Raw genomic sequence first — 16,084 nt, forward strand, 5'->3', positions numbered from 1 at the left:
CCAGAGAAGGGCCACAAAAACGATCAGATGGCTGGAACATATCTGCTATTAGGAAAGGCTGAGAGAGCTGGGGTTGTTCAGCCTGGAGAAGGCTCTGGGGAGGCCTGATTGTGGCCTTTCAATACTCGAAGGGGGCTTATAAGAAAGATGAGGACAAACTTTTTAGCAGGGCCTGTTGAATAGTAGAGGGGTAATGATTTTAAACAAAAATAGGGAAGATTCAGACTAGATATAAGGAAGATTTTTTTTTTTTTTTTTTACATTGAGGGTGGCAAACCACTGGAACAGTTTGCCTAGAGAGGCTGTAGATGTGCCATCCCTGGAAACATTCAAGGTCAGGCTGGATGAGGTTCTGAGCACCCTGCTCATTGCAGAGGGGTTAGACTAGATGACCTTTAAAAGTCTCTTCCAACCCAAACCATTCTATTATTTTGCAATTCTATCTGTACCACATTCTGGCAGAACTTAAGTCAGCTTGAACTCTCCTTATGACCACATCCTTTTACCTCAAACCACACATTCTCAGGCCTTTGCACGAGTTGTTTCTATAGACTGATTCTGAAGGAATTTTTGATGGGATAGCAGTGACAGGCTGGTTATTCATGAAGGGTGCGAAAACAGATCTGGCTACAAACCAATCCATGTCAGCTTGAAGGAAGACACAAACTTTGGGCAATATCAGCAGCAGTAGATTGAATTTGAGCCAGTTCTCCTACAATCCCTTGTATCTTCAAAGAGATAAGTTTTCCAGGTCATCTTGTTCATCTGCTTCATAACAGCAAAATTGAAAGTAAATGTATCATTCCTGACAGACATTTAAACAGCCTGTTTCAGAAGGCATCCAGCAAGAAAGAGACCCCAACTTCTTTAGACACTCCAGTACCTAGTTATCCTTAGCATTATTTTTTTTTCCTAGTGCTAAACAAAGTGTCCTTTTGTTTAATTTAAGCCTGAAAAGAAGCAGTTCAGGCAATTCAGATGAGCAGAATCAAGCACAAATCCCAAACATACACAACAAGTTAAAGAAGGACCAGAGCTGCCCAACTGCTAGCCTGCACCTTCTTTATACCGCATTGCACCAGCAGAGCAAGTTTGAGGGCCTGCAGGGTAGCCACAGACATCAGTGAGTAACTGTTCAAAGTAATATGACTTAAAGGAAATATTATGTTAGATTGGGACTCAGCTCAAAATCTCTTACAAATTAAGAAATTACCTTATTCAAGAATAGAGCTGAATCACTGCTTTCTGCAAAGGTGCCATGGACCATCCCCTCTGTAATCAGCTCAGTGGGCACAGTAAAGCTGTTTCTCACCCTTCCACTTCTAATAGGCTAGAACTGGCCTGTCAAGCTTGTAGCTTCATGCTATGGGCAGCCATAGACTCATTTTATTAAGTTAGGCCTACACAATAAAGACAACAAATAAATCATACAAAGCACAAACTATGATTCCTGCAGAGAAGTTCAAAAGCTCTGGAGTCGCAAGAGCCAGAATGGCAAACCCATGGCATCAGAGTGTGATCAGTATCAATGTACATCTTAGCTAGAAACATCAAGGCTCTCGGGCCTTTATGAAATTGAGCATGACCCCAAAAATAGGCTTTAACATGTACCAAATTTTTGGCGATTCCCAGAGAGATGCCTCACATGTTCTTTCCTACTCACACAACAGTAGTTAAATTAAGGACTCAACATGTAAATTCACCTGCAATTGGTCAGAGTAATCCCATCACTGGATGTATACAGCTGGATGTTATTACATACATACATTTTGTATTTGAAAAATCTTGACATTCCAATTGCAGTATTATTGAAACTAATGCTTTCTAGACAATCCAAATACAGACTGTTGTAACTTCGAGGACAGATAAGTTACATAAGTATGTTAAAGAAAGGCAATGATATAGCAGCAGGAAGCTGCTAAACAATCTTTCTTTTTTTGGTGATGGCAAATCACCTGGTCAATCTCCTCTTCTGCAGTATGATGTATCATGATCAACAGGAAGTCCCTAAAGCAGAAAACTGATCCCTTCCTGTTCAAATCTCTATTCCTGAAGATCATTTCCCCAGAGATTTGACACTTCCTCACACTAGTAGCTTGGAGGGAAAGGAACACTTGGCTTTTAAGTTCTTCAGCTTCAGCTTACAAAAGTCAAGTTATAGCACAATACCAACATTTCCCAGTAGGTACTCTATACCCAAAGTAGCCTGAGCCCACCAGGAAAATGGCTCAGAAAAATCAGTGCTGAGCTTTTGTTTGTTTTGCTGCTTTCTTAACAGAATCACATTAGTATGTAGTCATTTATCATGCACTGCTTCAGCTAAGTGAAAATGAGAGCTCTTTTACAGCTTTTGTTTGCTACTTGTGTTCTCTATAGTACCATTAATCGTACAACAGGCTATTAGTTTGAAACACTTTTTTGAGCTATATTCATGCTTTTCCTAGCAGAGGAAAGACAAGTTGATGTTCACTGTGTTAAAGGCAACACAGGATGTTACAGCTGTATTGCCAGTTATTTGCTCTATGTTGACTTATTTGCCGGCCAGAACTAATTTTTCAGCTAACGGACCTAGACCCTCATGTAAGTGGCAAGTACAGAGATGACAGCACAAAAGTTGGCATGACATTACCTAAAGGATTTTTAGCAATTTCCTAATCCTCCTCCATCAGTACACTTTCATTGTTGACCAGTGAACATCATTAATTATTAAAGAATCCAAAACTACAGCCTTGTTTTCCACCAAAGGTTTTATCCCTGCACAGGAAAATCATTCCATGAGTAAAAGAGTCTACAGACACAATTTTAAAATAATGCTTCTTTGATACCTCACTTTTTGGTAGTTAGTATGGCACATGAAGTGCTACACACACTTTTCAAAGGATGCAGTGTATACTTCTTATGAAAAATCAGGCCTTCTAGAGATTTCAATTCAAATAACAAAGGCCAGTGTCAACTAGGGAGGTGGAGAGAAAAGTCCTTGAAAATATCCTCAAACAGCAAGAAACTGACAGTTGCAGCAACACAACTATATGTATTTGCACGTTGGGTAAAGGAAGCAGCACCTGCATCCACACCATAAACCCAAATCCATGGCAATTGAAGTTATACAGAAGAAGGCTTGAAAAGCAGAAATGAAAATATCACCATCACATTCAGGCAGATCTTAAGATATATAAGAACTGGAAGTCAAAGGTAATATAATTTGAAGCAGATATTCTATTTTGTATCCCTGAAGTTTTACACTTTTAGGTAATTTCCTCTCTTTGAAAAATAAACGTATGGAAAGGCAGATTTCCCTTCCTAGAACTTTAACATCCTCTGTTTTTCAAAGTCATCCACCTATTAATAACAAATGTTCAAAATACCCTTTTTTGCCTCAAGGCTTTTCAATTTTTCATCAGCTTGGTCCTATTCAAAATAGAAATTCTCAATTCTAACCCTCAGATCACTACAAGCAACAATGGACGTTTGCACTTAAGAAAACTAAAGGATGAAGTCAGTGACTTCTGGTATCCTTTGCTTCTAGAATGGCTTGAAAGCTTTACATATATGGAAAAACAAAATTGAGAAGCTGAAAGGTAAAATTTTCTCTAATAAATTTACAGAACAGAGTTAATTATCCCAGTTTTCTCTTTTACCTCCTGAAAGAGATCGTAGAGATTCAAAAGTTGTCAAATTACTGTGTTATACATAAAAACATCGAAAGTAGACATATTAGATACCTCTTAGCAGAAGTTTAATTATTACAAATTTAGTGACCAAAACACACTAAGCTCTCTGTATTGCTTTGCCTTGTGCTATGAACCCATTGACTTGCAATTTAAGCTCACACGCATTTGATTCCTACACAAATTAAACAAATTGCTCATAAAGAAAACATGAGAAAAGCATTTTTCATTTTTTTAGCCTTTGCATTCTGATCAGTAGGGTGAAAAGAAATGACATATGATCAACAGTTATTTGAAGACTAGAGTTTGAAACCTGAGTACAACAACGGAGTGGGGGAAATCACTAATAGTTTTACATAGTATCTCTATGGCTTTTGATTATTTATAACAAAAGTCAGCTTACAATAGACTGGTGTCATGAACTAGAAATACGAGTTGAAATTTAAGTCTAAACCGTCCCTAATAAATTGAGTACTTCAAACTGGTTTTATAATACTTTTAAAAATGAAAATGGCATTGAAATATAAACAAAACAAAACTCTATGCCAACAAGTTATGTGATCCATACCTAAAGACGACAACATACAAAATCTTCTTTGATACAATATTGAAACAGTGTTGTCTTTGTAATGACAACACAATATTTCTATTTCCTGATTCATCCTCTACATGAAACTAAGATGAACCCTTACCTTGATTTCGTTAGTGACATTTAAAACATTCAGGTGTGTCTGATACAGCACACAAAGTTAAGCACAATAAAACACCGAAACCACACTGCCCTCGATTTTCTAGTCAGGTTAGCATTTGTAGGATCCCAGCTTGAAATGCACAGCATAATTTGAAAGTAATTTCCAATGTTCTCAAAGTTTTAGGAGGTAGAACTAATCATGTATCTACCAGGACATTTTAAAAAAAAGATATATAAAATGTGTGTATATATACACGTAAAGCCATTTCCAGTGATAAATATACTGTAAATAAGGTTAGCAGATTCATTCAGATGGTGTCGAAGATAATAATGATAAGAATGATAAGAATTAAATGCCTATGTGAATTAAAAAGCCAAAACAAACTAACCAAACCCAACCCACACATTAAGTGGCAGAAATAGACAAAAGTGCAACACTTTCCTCCCTGCCCTCTTTTATTTAAATCCTTCTAGTATTCTCCAAAAGGGATTTACTAGGCACTTTGGGCAGAACCTAAAGCTAGAATAGTAAAAAGCTGGATACTAAGGCCTTTTAGTGGCATTTAAAAGCACACAAATTTCCGGTAACTATTTTTAATTAATTCAGGGACGACTTCTATTATTGCATTCGAAGGGAGAATACAGACCAACAAGAGCTTCTGAAAATACCATAGTCTATACTAATTTCATTTGTAAGATCCATTTTGCTAAACGTTTCTCTTCCTGCTTCAAACAAACATTTAAATACATTTTAAGTTCCTTGTTTAGAAGGTGTCTTTGGAAAGAATACTATACGCACCCAGCTTTGAGGTAAGTCACGGAAGAACAACTACCTTGAAGTCATGACCTTGCTTTTAAGAGTCTTATTCAGACTCGATTCTTACAAGCCTAAACTTGAATCTTAATTTCAGCACTTGTAGGAAGACACACTATTTTAGGATTACGAGAAACAGGAAATTAGATTTCACAGTATTGCAAATCTAAGGGTACAAATTTTACAGTCGTAAACTGTACCCACCAAAATGGAGTAGGGGCCTCAGAGTATAGTTCCAAAATTATCCCTAAAGAAGTTCATTAACAAAACTATTTGCTTTTGGGCACTGAATAGCTAAAAATCCTTTTAGGTCTTTACAAAGATGCTCAGTAAAGATTATCCACGTGCCAACACTAGTGAAAATAAGTCCAATAACAAAAGGAGAGGCTTCTTCTAGAAATATCTCATTTACATACGTGATTAGAATGTTTTTACAATTTTAGGTGTTGAATGTGAAACTTTCACAGCATTATCTCCAATTAGTTCAGAAAAACACATTTTTAATGAACATAAAGAGAAGCTGTTCCTAAACATACTGGAAGATAAAGTCCTTAGAAGTCTAACTAAAATGTATACAATCCTGAAGATGACAGTGGAGCTGCACAGATTTCTGAAAGGACTACACATGAGAAAGCCTGCAATATAATTATTCTTCTATGCCATGTTTGAATTCAACACACCTTCAAACTTCTAGCTCAGCTGACAATTTGAAAACTAAGTACATACTCTGAGGAATGGACACCTTCTGTAAATAATTTGCATACCTACTACATAGGTGTATATAAACCAAAACACACAAGATATCCCACTAACATTCTAACACAATTTGCCCCAGTTAAAATAATTCAGTACAAAACCAATGGACAAGAATGAGCACAGTGAATTGTCAGCAAATATATACACATAGCAGAAGGAGCAGATAGTTCAGAGTGTAAATAACTGCTTCATAGATAGTTCGGGGTACTGACTTCAGAATCTCAGAATAAAGTTCCTTATTTTAGAGTGGCCAGGTAAAACGAATACCACAGCAACTTCTTTTATGAACTGTTACACTTGCCTCCAAACTGCCTACTGCCCGATCCCTATCCTCAGAATTGCATTATTCCCTTCTTCGTGGCAGATAGCTAGAGAGAGTCCGATTTCCATAATGGATATTCACATAACAACCTATTTGAAAACACAGGCCAAACTTCTAATGCTTCATCTAAAGTGCTTATGAATAGCCAAGACTTGATCAGTCTCCCAAGAATAAAATGTGAGATAAAGAATAAAACCACAGAAGGGATCATTGTTTTCAAAACTGCAAACTGGAATTCTTAAGTGTACATATGAAGACCAAACAAACAATTAAAAAAAAAAATCTGTGGGATACCCTGGCACGCTGTGTATAGATTAGAAATTTAACTAGAATGCAAATATGCATTAAAAAAAAAAAAAAAAAAAAAGGACCTTGGATACTCAAGCATGTGAATTCCTCAAGGACCTGGCCTATTTTTCCTAGCACCTGCTTCCCCTTTACTCTCTTAAGCAGTGTGTTGTAGCTTTTCCTAAGAGGACTGATTTCTCCACAGCATTTTTGAAGTCTGACCATGTTTTGGTCCCTCATCAGGAATGCTATTGTTTTGGCCTCTGTCATCACACAATTTAGCTACAGTATCTGGGCCCCCAGTTTTAGGCAATGCTTTCTGATCTATGCAAAATGCACCCCATGAGACCAGTCTAGTTTTCTGCTTTGAAGCCATCACACCCATCCCTGCCCCAGAACAGTGGGCACACACAGCTGGCTCCTCAACTTCTCACTCCAGCAATTCTATCTTTCTCCTCTTCCCTTTCAAGCACTTTCATAATTCTCTTCCTGTCTCCTCTTGCAACTCTCAAAACTCTCATCACAACTTTGGACAATACATGCTCAGATTTTCCCACGGAAGTTTCATCCATTCATAAGAAGCAGTAGCCTTTTATCATAAGAACACTTTCCAAGTTTATCTACAAAGCTACTATTTGCTTGTTCCTCAAATTCCTTTTAAATTTTCATTTTTGCTATCAGGAAACCACTAGTATCACAGGACAGATCATGGTCAAGTAGTGGTCAAAGCCACCTATCAATAAACCTGCTCTTCAGTTTACCTTTGCAAACAAGTTTGTTCCATCTTTTACGTTCAGCACCTATTGCAAAGGCAACTTGACTTCGATGCTTTCTTTGCAATGTGATGATCTAATACAGATAGAAACAATTACTTAAATACAAAAGTGTGCTTTCAACTAGCAAGTCAGATGAACTTGCTGTTCATTAGGAAATAATTCATCTGCGCTTTCTCTTCTGATGGCTAATGATACAGAAAGTGAACACCAGAACTGAAAGCAGAATGCATCTACACAGAATGTAACATCTATTTGCTGTTGTACTTTTTGTAGCTCTTTTAGTCATCCTGACATGCTTATTTTCATTTGTGGTTTTAACCTAAGCAGTGACTGATTTTTAGAGAATTATGTTTAAGATAATTACACCACTAAATATTTTTAAAAGTAAACAAATTCGCACCTGGATTAGTTTAGCATAACATCTCTGCAATTATTTTTGCCGTGCTCATAAGAAAACTAATGCCTCAAGCTGGAAAGCATCCTCCTAATGCATTACTACAGTGTATGTTAACAAGAACAGGTGCAGACTTCCAAACAATTTTTGTAGAGGTTGCAGTCCTGATGATAAAGTGTGTGCTGAATCTGGCCTTTGCTCCAGACCATAAATCAGTCATCTGTGAATCAAATGCCACAAGAAAAAGCATGTGAATGTGTAAATCTACAGCTATGCAAATAAGGAATTAAAAACCTCTCTCTCATACTTGTTTAAAAGTAGAATAATCTGCAAGGCTCAAATTACATGATCTGTATCTGTAAAGTGACCCTTATAGAAGAGGTCTGCTAAAAGACTTGAATTTGCCTGATTATCTGCATGTATGTCAAAACAAAGTCTTTGGCTTGGTCTTTATTCTACTGTCAAACCCGTCAGCATCTCACTTAGCTCTCATACAGTAGCACTTCATTTGATTAGCCTCTTTTATATTTTACTTATTCAAAGTAAACCATTAGATTGCATCAGTCACACTGAAATTATTATTTCCTTGAGATTCCTAACAACTACGGATTTCTCCAAAAGGAAAACAGTGCAATCACCATGAATTTGATTATCTGGGGGAATGTCACTGCTGAGAGTTCCCTGTTCATTATAAATTCACTAGAAATTAAATAAAATTGTACTGGTAACTGCTGGCTTCTGTCAGAATTTGCTTATTAAAATGTGTAGAATGCATAACTTGCTAGAAGGAGCAGTGTGATATATATGATTAATATGTGACTTAAAAGATACACACTGATATCGCTTTTGGTTGCTACTGCTTGTCTCTAAAATCCCTACTATTAGTAGGAAAAAAAAACAGGTTGATGCCTAAATCAGACAATAGCTGCTTCAGAATTCAAATGCAAAGCACAAAACACACAGAAGTCAGTAGCGTGACCTCCATGTTCAAAAGGGAATTATTTATTATATACTTCATCTAGGCCAATCACTACAGCTTAGGATTGCCTCAAAAGCTACAGTCTTTTTGAAATTCAAAAATTCCGTGTCTCATGATATTTCAAAAGAGCAGCTGAAATACCAAGCCAAATCTGGGGCCACCTAATCCATTAACACACCCCTTATGATGGTCCATACTGGCTGCTTCAGAGAGAGCAAACCATTTGTGCTAGAGATTTACTGAATAACCTTCCTAAAATACAATTCTTGTAATTCTCACCAATAAATAATCACCTCATACCCATTATTTATTCATCCTTATTTATCATAGTTCAAGAAACTACAAAAGTTCTCATTATCTGTGTAACAGGGTAGAGTTTGAGGTTCTCAAATGAACATGAAATTCAGTGAGAAACGGGCATTTAGTACCTTACAAATGTCATTTTGCACCTGCTTGAAAACTTGGTGTGAACAATATCTTGATTTCAGTTTACGTTTATGTTTACAAAAAAGGAAGTATTTTCGGTTTTATAATGATGCCTGATTTTTTAAATATTTAGATAAAATAAACATTCAAAGACAGAACATTCAAGCATCCAATTTAACTGTCTACTCCACACTTTGTTTTATTGTCCTGGATCACTATTTTTCCTTTGTGGTCACTTCAAACAGTAAAAATACTGCTCATATGCACAGAGACGCCCTGTAGTAACATACATAATTTCTAGTTCATGCATTTTTTTCTGACATCAGAATCGATCCAGATAACTGAATCATGGACAGCCTCCCCCCTCTCATTTGCTAAAAATAAACTTTGGCAAAGTATTAGCTTTTAGGAAGTCAGTCCTACTGGATAACCTTGTTCTAATCAGATTCAAAACAGTTTGAGATTAGCTGTAAACAGCCGTGAGATATTTTGTTTATATTTGCATTTTATTCCAATCAAAAGACCAAAGTAGTCTTAATCCTACCTGTTATGAACTGAAATTTGTACTTTTACAAGTTTTGTGGTATAGTCTACTCTGTTTTTGCATTTAGTCTCATTAATAATAGTAAAAATATAAATCGGACCTCTCTGATTTCATAACTCATTCCGACTTTTCTATATATGATAAACTCATATACTAATATCTCTTCTACAATTTACATTTCAGAAATCCCTATTTCTATTATTTTATTGGTATTCTTTATTGCTAAATCTAGAGATAGGTCACTATATTTTGTCAAGAACACCCATCAGATCTCTATAATTAGCTAATTTATCTTTCAAATTCTTACCTCAGGTACAAATACTTATAACTTGTTGACATAGGAAAACTTGTTGCATCTTCTGCACCTTCATCACTTACTACTGACATGATGTTTAAGTAATATCTACTCCTTTTTGCAAGGCAGCACACTGTGCCTCCTATGGCTTCACACACATGTGCCTATCCCACCAAGAAATACGTGGCTTTATTAAACACAGTAACAGTCAAGGCCCACTATGGCGATGAAGCTTTACGTTCAGGCTACAGTTATTGAGTCCTCAGACAACATGGCAATGTGCTGAAAAAAACACCCTACGGCTCTTGACACAGTCCCTACCTCTTTCTCATCATGGGCCACACCATCCAACCCTAAGACTTTTAGGAAGCATTAAAACTACTTTTCAGCTTGCTGCAGTTGAACTGGGACTTCACGTATTGACAATGATCAAAAAAAGAACTCAGCAAGGAACCAGACCCATTGTTTTTAAACTGTTTGAAAAAAACAACAACTCTTCCACCTATTCTGACCTTCAGTCAGAACTACTGATTTACTATTAGCATAACTGTTGAATCTGTAAACAAATGCAACCTTTAGAAATCAATGCATTTTACTGTTTTTGTAAGCCTGGATGAATTTGATTTTCAGGTATGAGAATTGCAGTTACTGATTCCATTTTCCTTGGGTTTCCTCATGCATCCCTGCCTTTTCCTTTGGGTCCTGAAGAAGCAAAAGAGTAAAACCACTATGCTTGTGGACAAATTTAGCTAATCAGCAACTGCTGCCAAACTAGGGATAGATTTAGTTGCCTATCAAACAGTTCAGTTCTACACTGCTTTAATACTTGTATATAAAATGCAAAACAAGTGTCCTAAAAATAAGTAAAGCTTTTATTATTCTATGCCCCAGCATTATTTAACAGCTATTTTTCTGAAAAGGCTAATGAAAAAGTTTACTGTATAGTCTGATCATAGTAAAGATTCAGAGAAAGAAAGGTTGCTTTTCCCCCCATTGTCTTTTTTTCCCACATCCTTAGAGGCTTGGGATCTTCAGTATCGATTCTTTAAAAAGTGTACTATGTTACTCAGGTTACTTAAGCACACAGAACCACATCTGTGCTATTCAACCCCCTGATGGTGGTTGGTGAGGTTTTTAAGAACACTATATTTATTCAGTACAAAAAGATGAAAAAAAAAAAATCAATCTATTTAGGGAAAGAAATTGGAAACAACAGAAAAAAAAGGCTTCATCTTTGGAATTTCCTGCTTTACAGCAGCATTAGCTATGATGTATCACTGTTATGGAACAATACATCTCAAAAGGAAAATACATTTCATGTTTCAAAAAACCTGAAAGCAAAAGTAGATCTAGAATGTGGTCATCCAGCATGCCTTTACTCAAGATACACGCTGCCCTTCTAAGTATTTATGTCTCTCCCTTCTCACTCCCATACGTAAAGTTTTCCATTACATCAGTGACTTTGAAAGTCTTTTCAGTTTTTGTTTTAGCCCTAGAATGTTAAGAAGCTTCATAATTTCATAAAGATCAACTCATGTCAAAACACTTTCATGAAAAGACATGACACTATTTGAAGAAAAATGAACACAGAATATCTCCCAAATAGGAAGCTATACACTACATCCAACAGTAAAGAAAAAATACATACTGGCAATAAGTAACATGCTTAATGCAATACTGAAATAGTGACATGGGAAAGGATCATAGTAGTAGGACAGCATACTAAAGTATACATTTGTAAAATTCTTGTTTACAAACAAGGAGGAATTGTCAATTTTTATTTCCATGTTTGTGCGGATAGACTCATTGGAGCAGAAACATTGTTTCAAGGTCACATCGGATGCAATTTGCCTGCTCCAGATGCATCCTCATCATTGGTGTATTATATTCAATACCTGATCCTTCTGATACAGAATTGGCATTCAGCCGTTCCACAGTGTAACATTATACAAGGCACCCTAATTCGATATCTGAGTGTGTTCCCTGGGCACATGCTATCTGTATTGCTGCTCACAGGTTGGTCATATATGTAAGTATACAGACAACAGTCCACAGGTTGAGGGTAGGTAACACATTCCCACACTAGCTCTCCAAAGGTTATTGTGCTCCACAGACTGCATGCTTGTTTGATACTTATCACTGTTTGCACAAAGCTGATTATTTTAAACAAACAACATACAGAAAACTGTTGCACCACTGCATTCTACCTTCTTTGGTCATCCTGTTCTCTCATTTCTATTACTATTTGCACCTACTACTATGATACAGCATTTTAGGATCTATCTGCCTGTTTTTGCTTTGTTGGTATCAGGTTTATGAGCATAACACATGGGCGCAGAGTCACCTTCAAAGGTCATCCATCTAAAAAAATGTTTGAAGTGAACGTAATGTTAAAGTATGACAGCTAATGTTATTTACATCACTGCTGACCAAGAGAGAGCCTTACTTTGCATAACATACAGACTTACAGATGACATATAATTATCTCTTGGATAGAAACTATAGCTACACTGAAACCTGAAAAACTTCTAGACTTCAACTGGAACTTGATGTCACCCTTTCCAGTGCAAAAATACCCAGTTTGTCCTGTGTTATATTATTGTCAAGGTCTTCTTGTAAGCCTTCTCTTTATAAGTACACTTCATTTCATCATGAGCTGAAATATGTCCCTCTCTCTTCATGCCCATTTGATTTCTACGTCAGTGACCCAATTCTACACATTTATACCTACATCATGGGGAACTAGTTCGTACTGGATACACTTCTTACTTTGTTACTGTTTCTTACCTCTAACTCATTTAAATTCTTCCTCCATACCAGATTCTATTGCAGCACCTCCATGGCCATTACTGACAGTCACCGATTTGATTTACAAATAGCTCTGAGAGGATCAGATGTTGCCAAAGAGACAGTAAGGAAACAGGGAAGCTGGGAATTGATATGAGAAAAAAGACAAAGGGAGAAAAGCAGAATGGAAAGACTACAGAATACTGCTTTAAATTATATGGACAAATAAGTTGCATCTATCAGCACCTAATGGGTGTACACTGTTCAGTGATTAGTCATAGATAGTCCTCACTTGTTTTCTTACACCTTCATAGTGACATTATGTCCACCTTGAACTGCAAGATCGTTCACTTTTTGAATACTGCTATATCCGTATTTCATATTGTTATAACAAAAGCTCTCTCTGTTAAAGGCTTATAAACACCTTAAAGGAAATACCAGCTCTGCTTGTTTATAATTTTCATCATAATTAGAGACTCAATCATAAATACACTATAAATGTGCATTCCACTTTATAGAATACAGAAGAAAGCTGTTCTCTAAACAACTTACCGTATGACCCCTACACAGAGATACAGCAAAAGAAGTTGGGGTGTGCATTCACCGAATAACGAAATCCTGGAATGATTCAAGTAAGATGGAGCTTTTCTAATAGAGAAAATGCATGGTAGCAATCCATTTCTATATTGCTGTTTCCAAATGCAATATCTCATTTGGGGGATAGTTGCTGAACACGCTTGTTCAAATACCTTTGCAGGATATATATATATAGAAATAACACATTGGAATTTGGCTCTTAATTACAGAGCACTGGTTATTAATTTAACTATAAAGATACCAGACCTCAAATTCTTGATTTCATGCCCACTCAACTGTGCAAACAAATGGCTGATCTCAGTGTGATTGAAATCTACATAATTATTAAAGAGTTAAGACCACAATATCATTTAATTTTCTATAGATGCCAGGTGAATCAGAATGTTTGATTCACTTGTCAGAATAATTTATTTCATGTCAGCATATCGGCTAATTCAGAAACTGTATTACTCAGTGAGAATACAGTTGGTATTTCATAAAATGCTAGTTTTAATATAAACGTTATCTGTACTGATGGATTGCAGTTTTATTGACGTAGGTCTAATTACAGTCTTCATCTCTAAAACAGATGTGTTGTGATTAATAACTATTCAGAACAATTCATTTTGCACTGAAAATCTACAGCATTACCATACAGTCCCAGTCAGAAAACCTCTGCCATTTCAATTATTACCTTCCATTTGTCTTCATGTTTTTATTTTCTCTACCTTCTCTAGCCTATCTCAATAATCGCTGAGATTGTTCAATGAAAGTTTAACCGTCTTGTGCTATTAATGTGCTTGTGCTCCATGTGGAGTGCTGGTTTCCTTCCTTTCATTGAACGCCAAACGGAGGGACACAATGGGTGTGTTGTGCTCTTGTCTAGCACGGTATGTGCGATATCTTTAAAAAGGAGGTGTGAGCTGGCTGTAATACCACTACTCTTAACAGTACAAGTACCACAAACTAATCAACCACAGCACTGGGGCATGCAGTCCATTGAAAGCTGGTGAAAAACCTGCTTTTTATTATGACCTACATACTGCATAGCAGCAGTTGGACAATTTAAATCTAGTTACATTGAGACAGAACACAATGCATGAATTTCAGTAATGATGGACTCGATGATGTCAGGCTTTTCAAATATGCTCACAAGTGCTGTAACGTTTTATTCTACCTACGCTATCCTGATGGTAAAAAACACAATGAAAAACAAACAAACAAAAATCCTTTCCTTTTAGTAGAAAATGCACGCATAAAATTTTAGCAACCATTATAAACATCCTTCTGAATCAGCAACCATATGGAACATCCCACTGAAATATTTAACAAAAATGCAATCAGATCGATTAATTCAGCAACCACTCAGAACAAGCCACTGACCAAATCAACCTTTAAATGCAAAGATACCTGAAGAAGCTTATTCCTTGCAGGAAGTTTTGCTCAGTTTTATTTTACAAAAATCGAAACAGTCCTTGCAAAGGCGTACCTCTCCCACACAAGCCGAGATGCACAAGCAGCTTCCTTTCGTGGAAGAGTCCAGAGGCGAAAGCTCCCAAGCCAACCTGCTCACAAAGCAGCACGTTAAGCCTGCGAAGGAGCTCCTGGCCAGCGCGCAGCGCGGAGCCCCGACGAACCGCACACACCTGCGCCCGCAGCGGCGCCGCTCGCCCGGGGGCGGCCGCTCACACGCACACGCCGGGGCAGCAGCGGAAGGAAGGACGGGCAGCAGCAAAAGGACGGGCACCACCCTCCGCCGGGATCACAGCTGCTCGGAGTAGCTAGCGAGCTGCTGAGAGAGCACTGCAGAGAAACCTTGCCTTTACCAGACAAAACCCCGCTCCGCTGCCTGACAGCAGATACGCAGCATTATCGCCCTGCATTCCGCCTCCTCCGGTCAGCCAGCGGGACCGGCAGTCACCCGCTGGCCAAAATGGCAGCTCGCGAACACGCTAAGCCGCTGTAATTACTCACTAATATGCCCGTTTCTTCCGTTTCCTCCGAGGAGATTTTTGTTTATTCCCCCGGTAAAGCACAGCATAATATGTCACATTGTTTCCCATAGGCAAGATGGCTGGTCCTTCCAGCGCGGCCGCGGGCCGCTCATTGGGCTCCCCCGGCTTGCCGGCGCCATGGCAACAGCCAATGGCCGCCCGGCCCCGCCGCCGCGCCCGCCCCGCCGGCCGCGCCCCGCGGAGGGGCCGCGCCCGCCCCGCTCCAGCCGCGGAAGGAGAAGCCGGCCCCGGGTGTCTTCGGGGAGCCCTGGGTTTGCGGGGAGCACTCCGTTTTGACAAGAGCTGAAAGGGCTGTAGCAGCGAGGAGCACCCACTGCAAGCAAATTGCAGATTACCGTATGAACACCTACCCTCTTTTGATGCGCTAAATTTAAGCGTAAGGCACAGTGTAAGCACTCGGGGTGAATAATCCTCTATATTTAGGAAAACAGGGGTAACCGTTATACAACAGGCAGCTAGTTTTCCAACAACAAGGCCCAAACCCCCGCTCGTTTACAGAAAGCTGACCTCTGCCATTACCACAATTACTCCCAGTATTTATAAACACGTCTTGATCTTAACAAGTTAAAAGGTTGCTGTTTATTAGATCGCTTTCAAATATTGTACATTTCAATCACCATGTAAACCAATTTTATCCTACTTAGAATAACACCATTTTTCATTTCAATCAGGAGTAGGAAGAAAAGGAGATGTTCGTGAAAAATTTAAAACTGCTTACAAAAGTTCCCACTCTTCAAGAGCTGTCATTATCTT

General features: G+C 38.0%; 1 protein-coding gene across 16 annotated transcripts in view; it reads right to left on the reverse strand.

Annotated features, from left to right (window-relative positions):
- LOC135988609 (sorbin and SH3 domain-containing protein 2-like) overlaps positions 1 to 15,378 on the reverse strand; it is a 158,212-nt gene extending 142,834 nt beyond the window's left edge. For 15 of the 16 annotated variants that reach the window (XM_065634698.1, XM_065634692.1, XM_065634687.1 and 12 more), the window contains exon 1: positions 15,291 to 15,378. The gene's annotated coding sequence lies outside the window, so the exon portion shown is untranslated. Of the gene's footprint in view, positions 1 to 14,726; positions 14,812 to 15,290 lie in introns of those variants that run through there. The other variant, XM_065634680.1, reaches the window with a different exon arrangement.
- Between the last annotated feature and the right edge of the window lie 706 nt (positions 15,379 to 16,084).

This window comes from Caloenas nicobarica, chromosome 4 (assembly GCF_036013445.1).
Source record: "Caloenas nicobarica isolate bCalNic1 chromosome 4, bCalNic1.hap1, whole genome shotgun sequence".
Taxonomy (NCBI): Eukaryota; Metazoa; Chordata; class Aves; order Columbiformes; family Columbidae; genus Caloenas; species Caloenas nicobarica.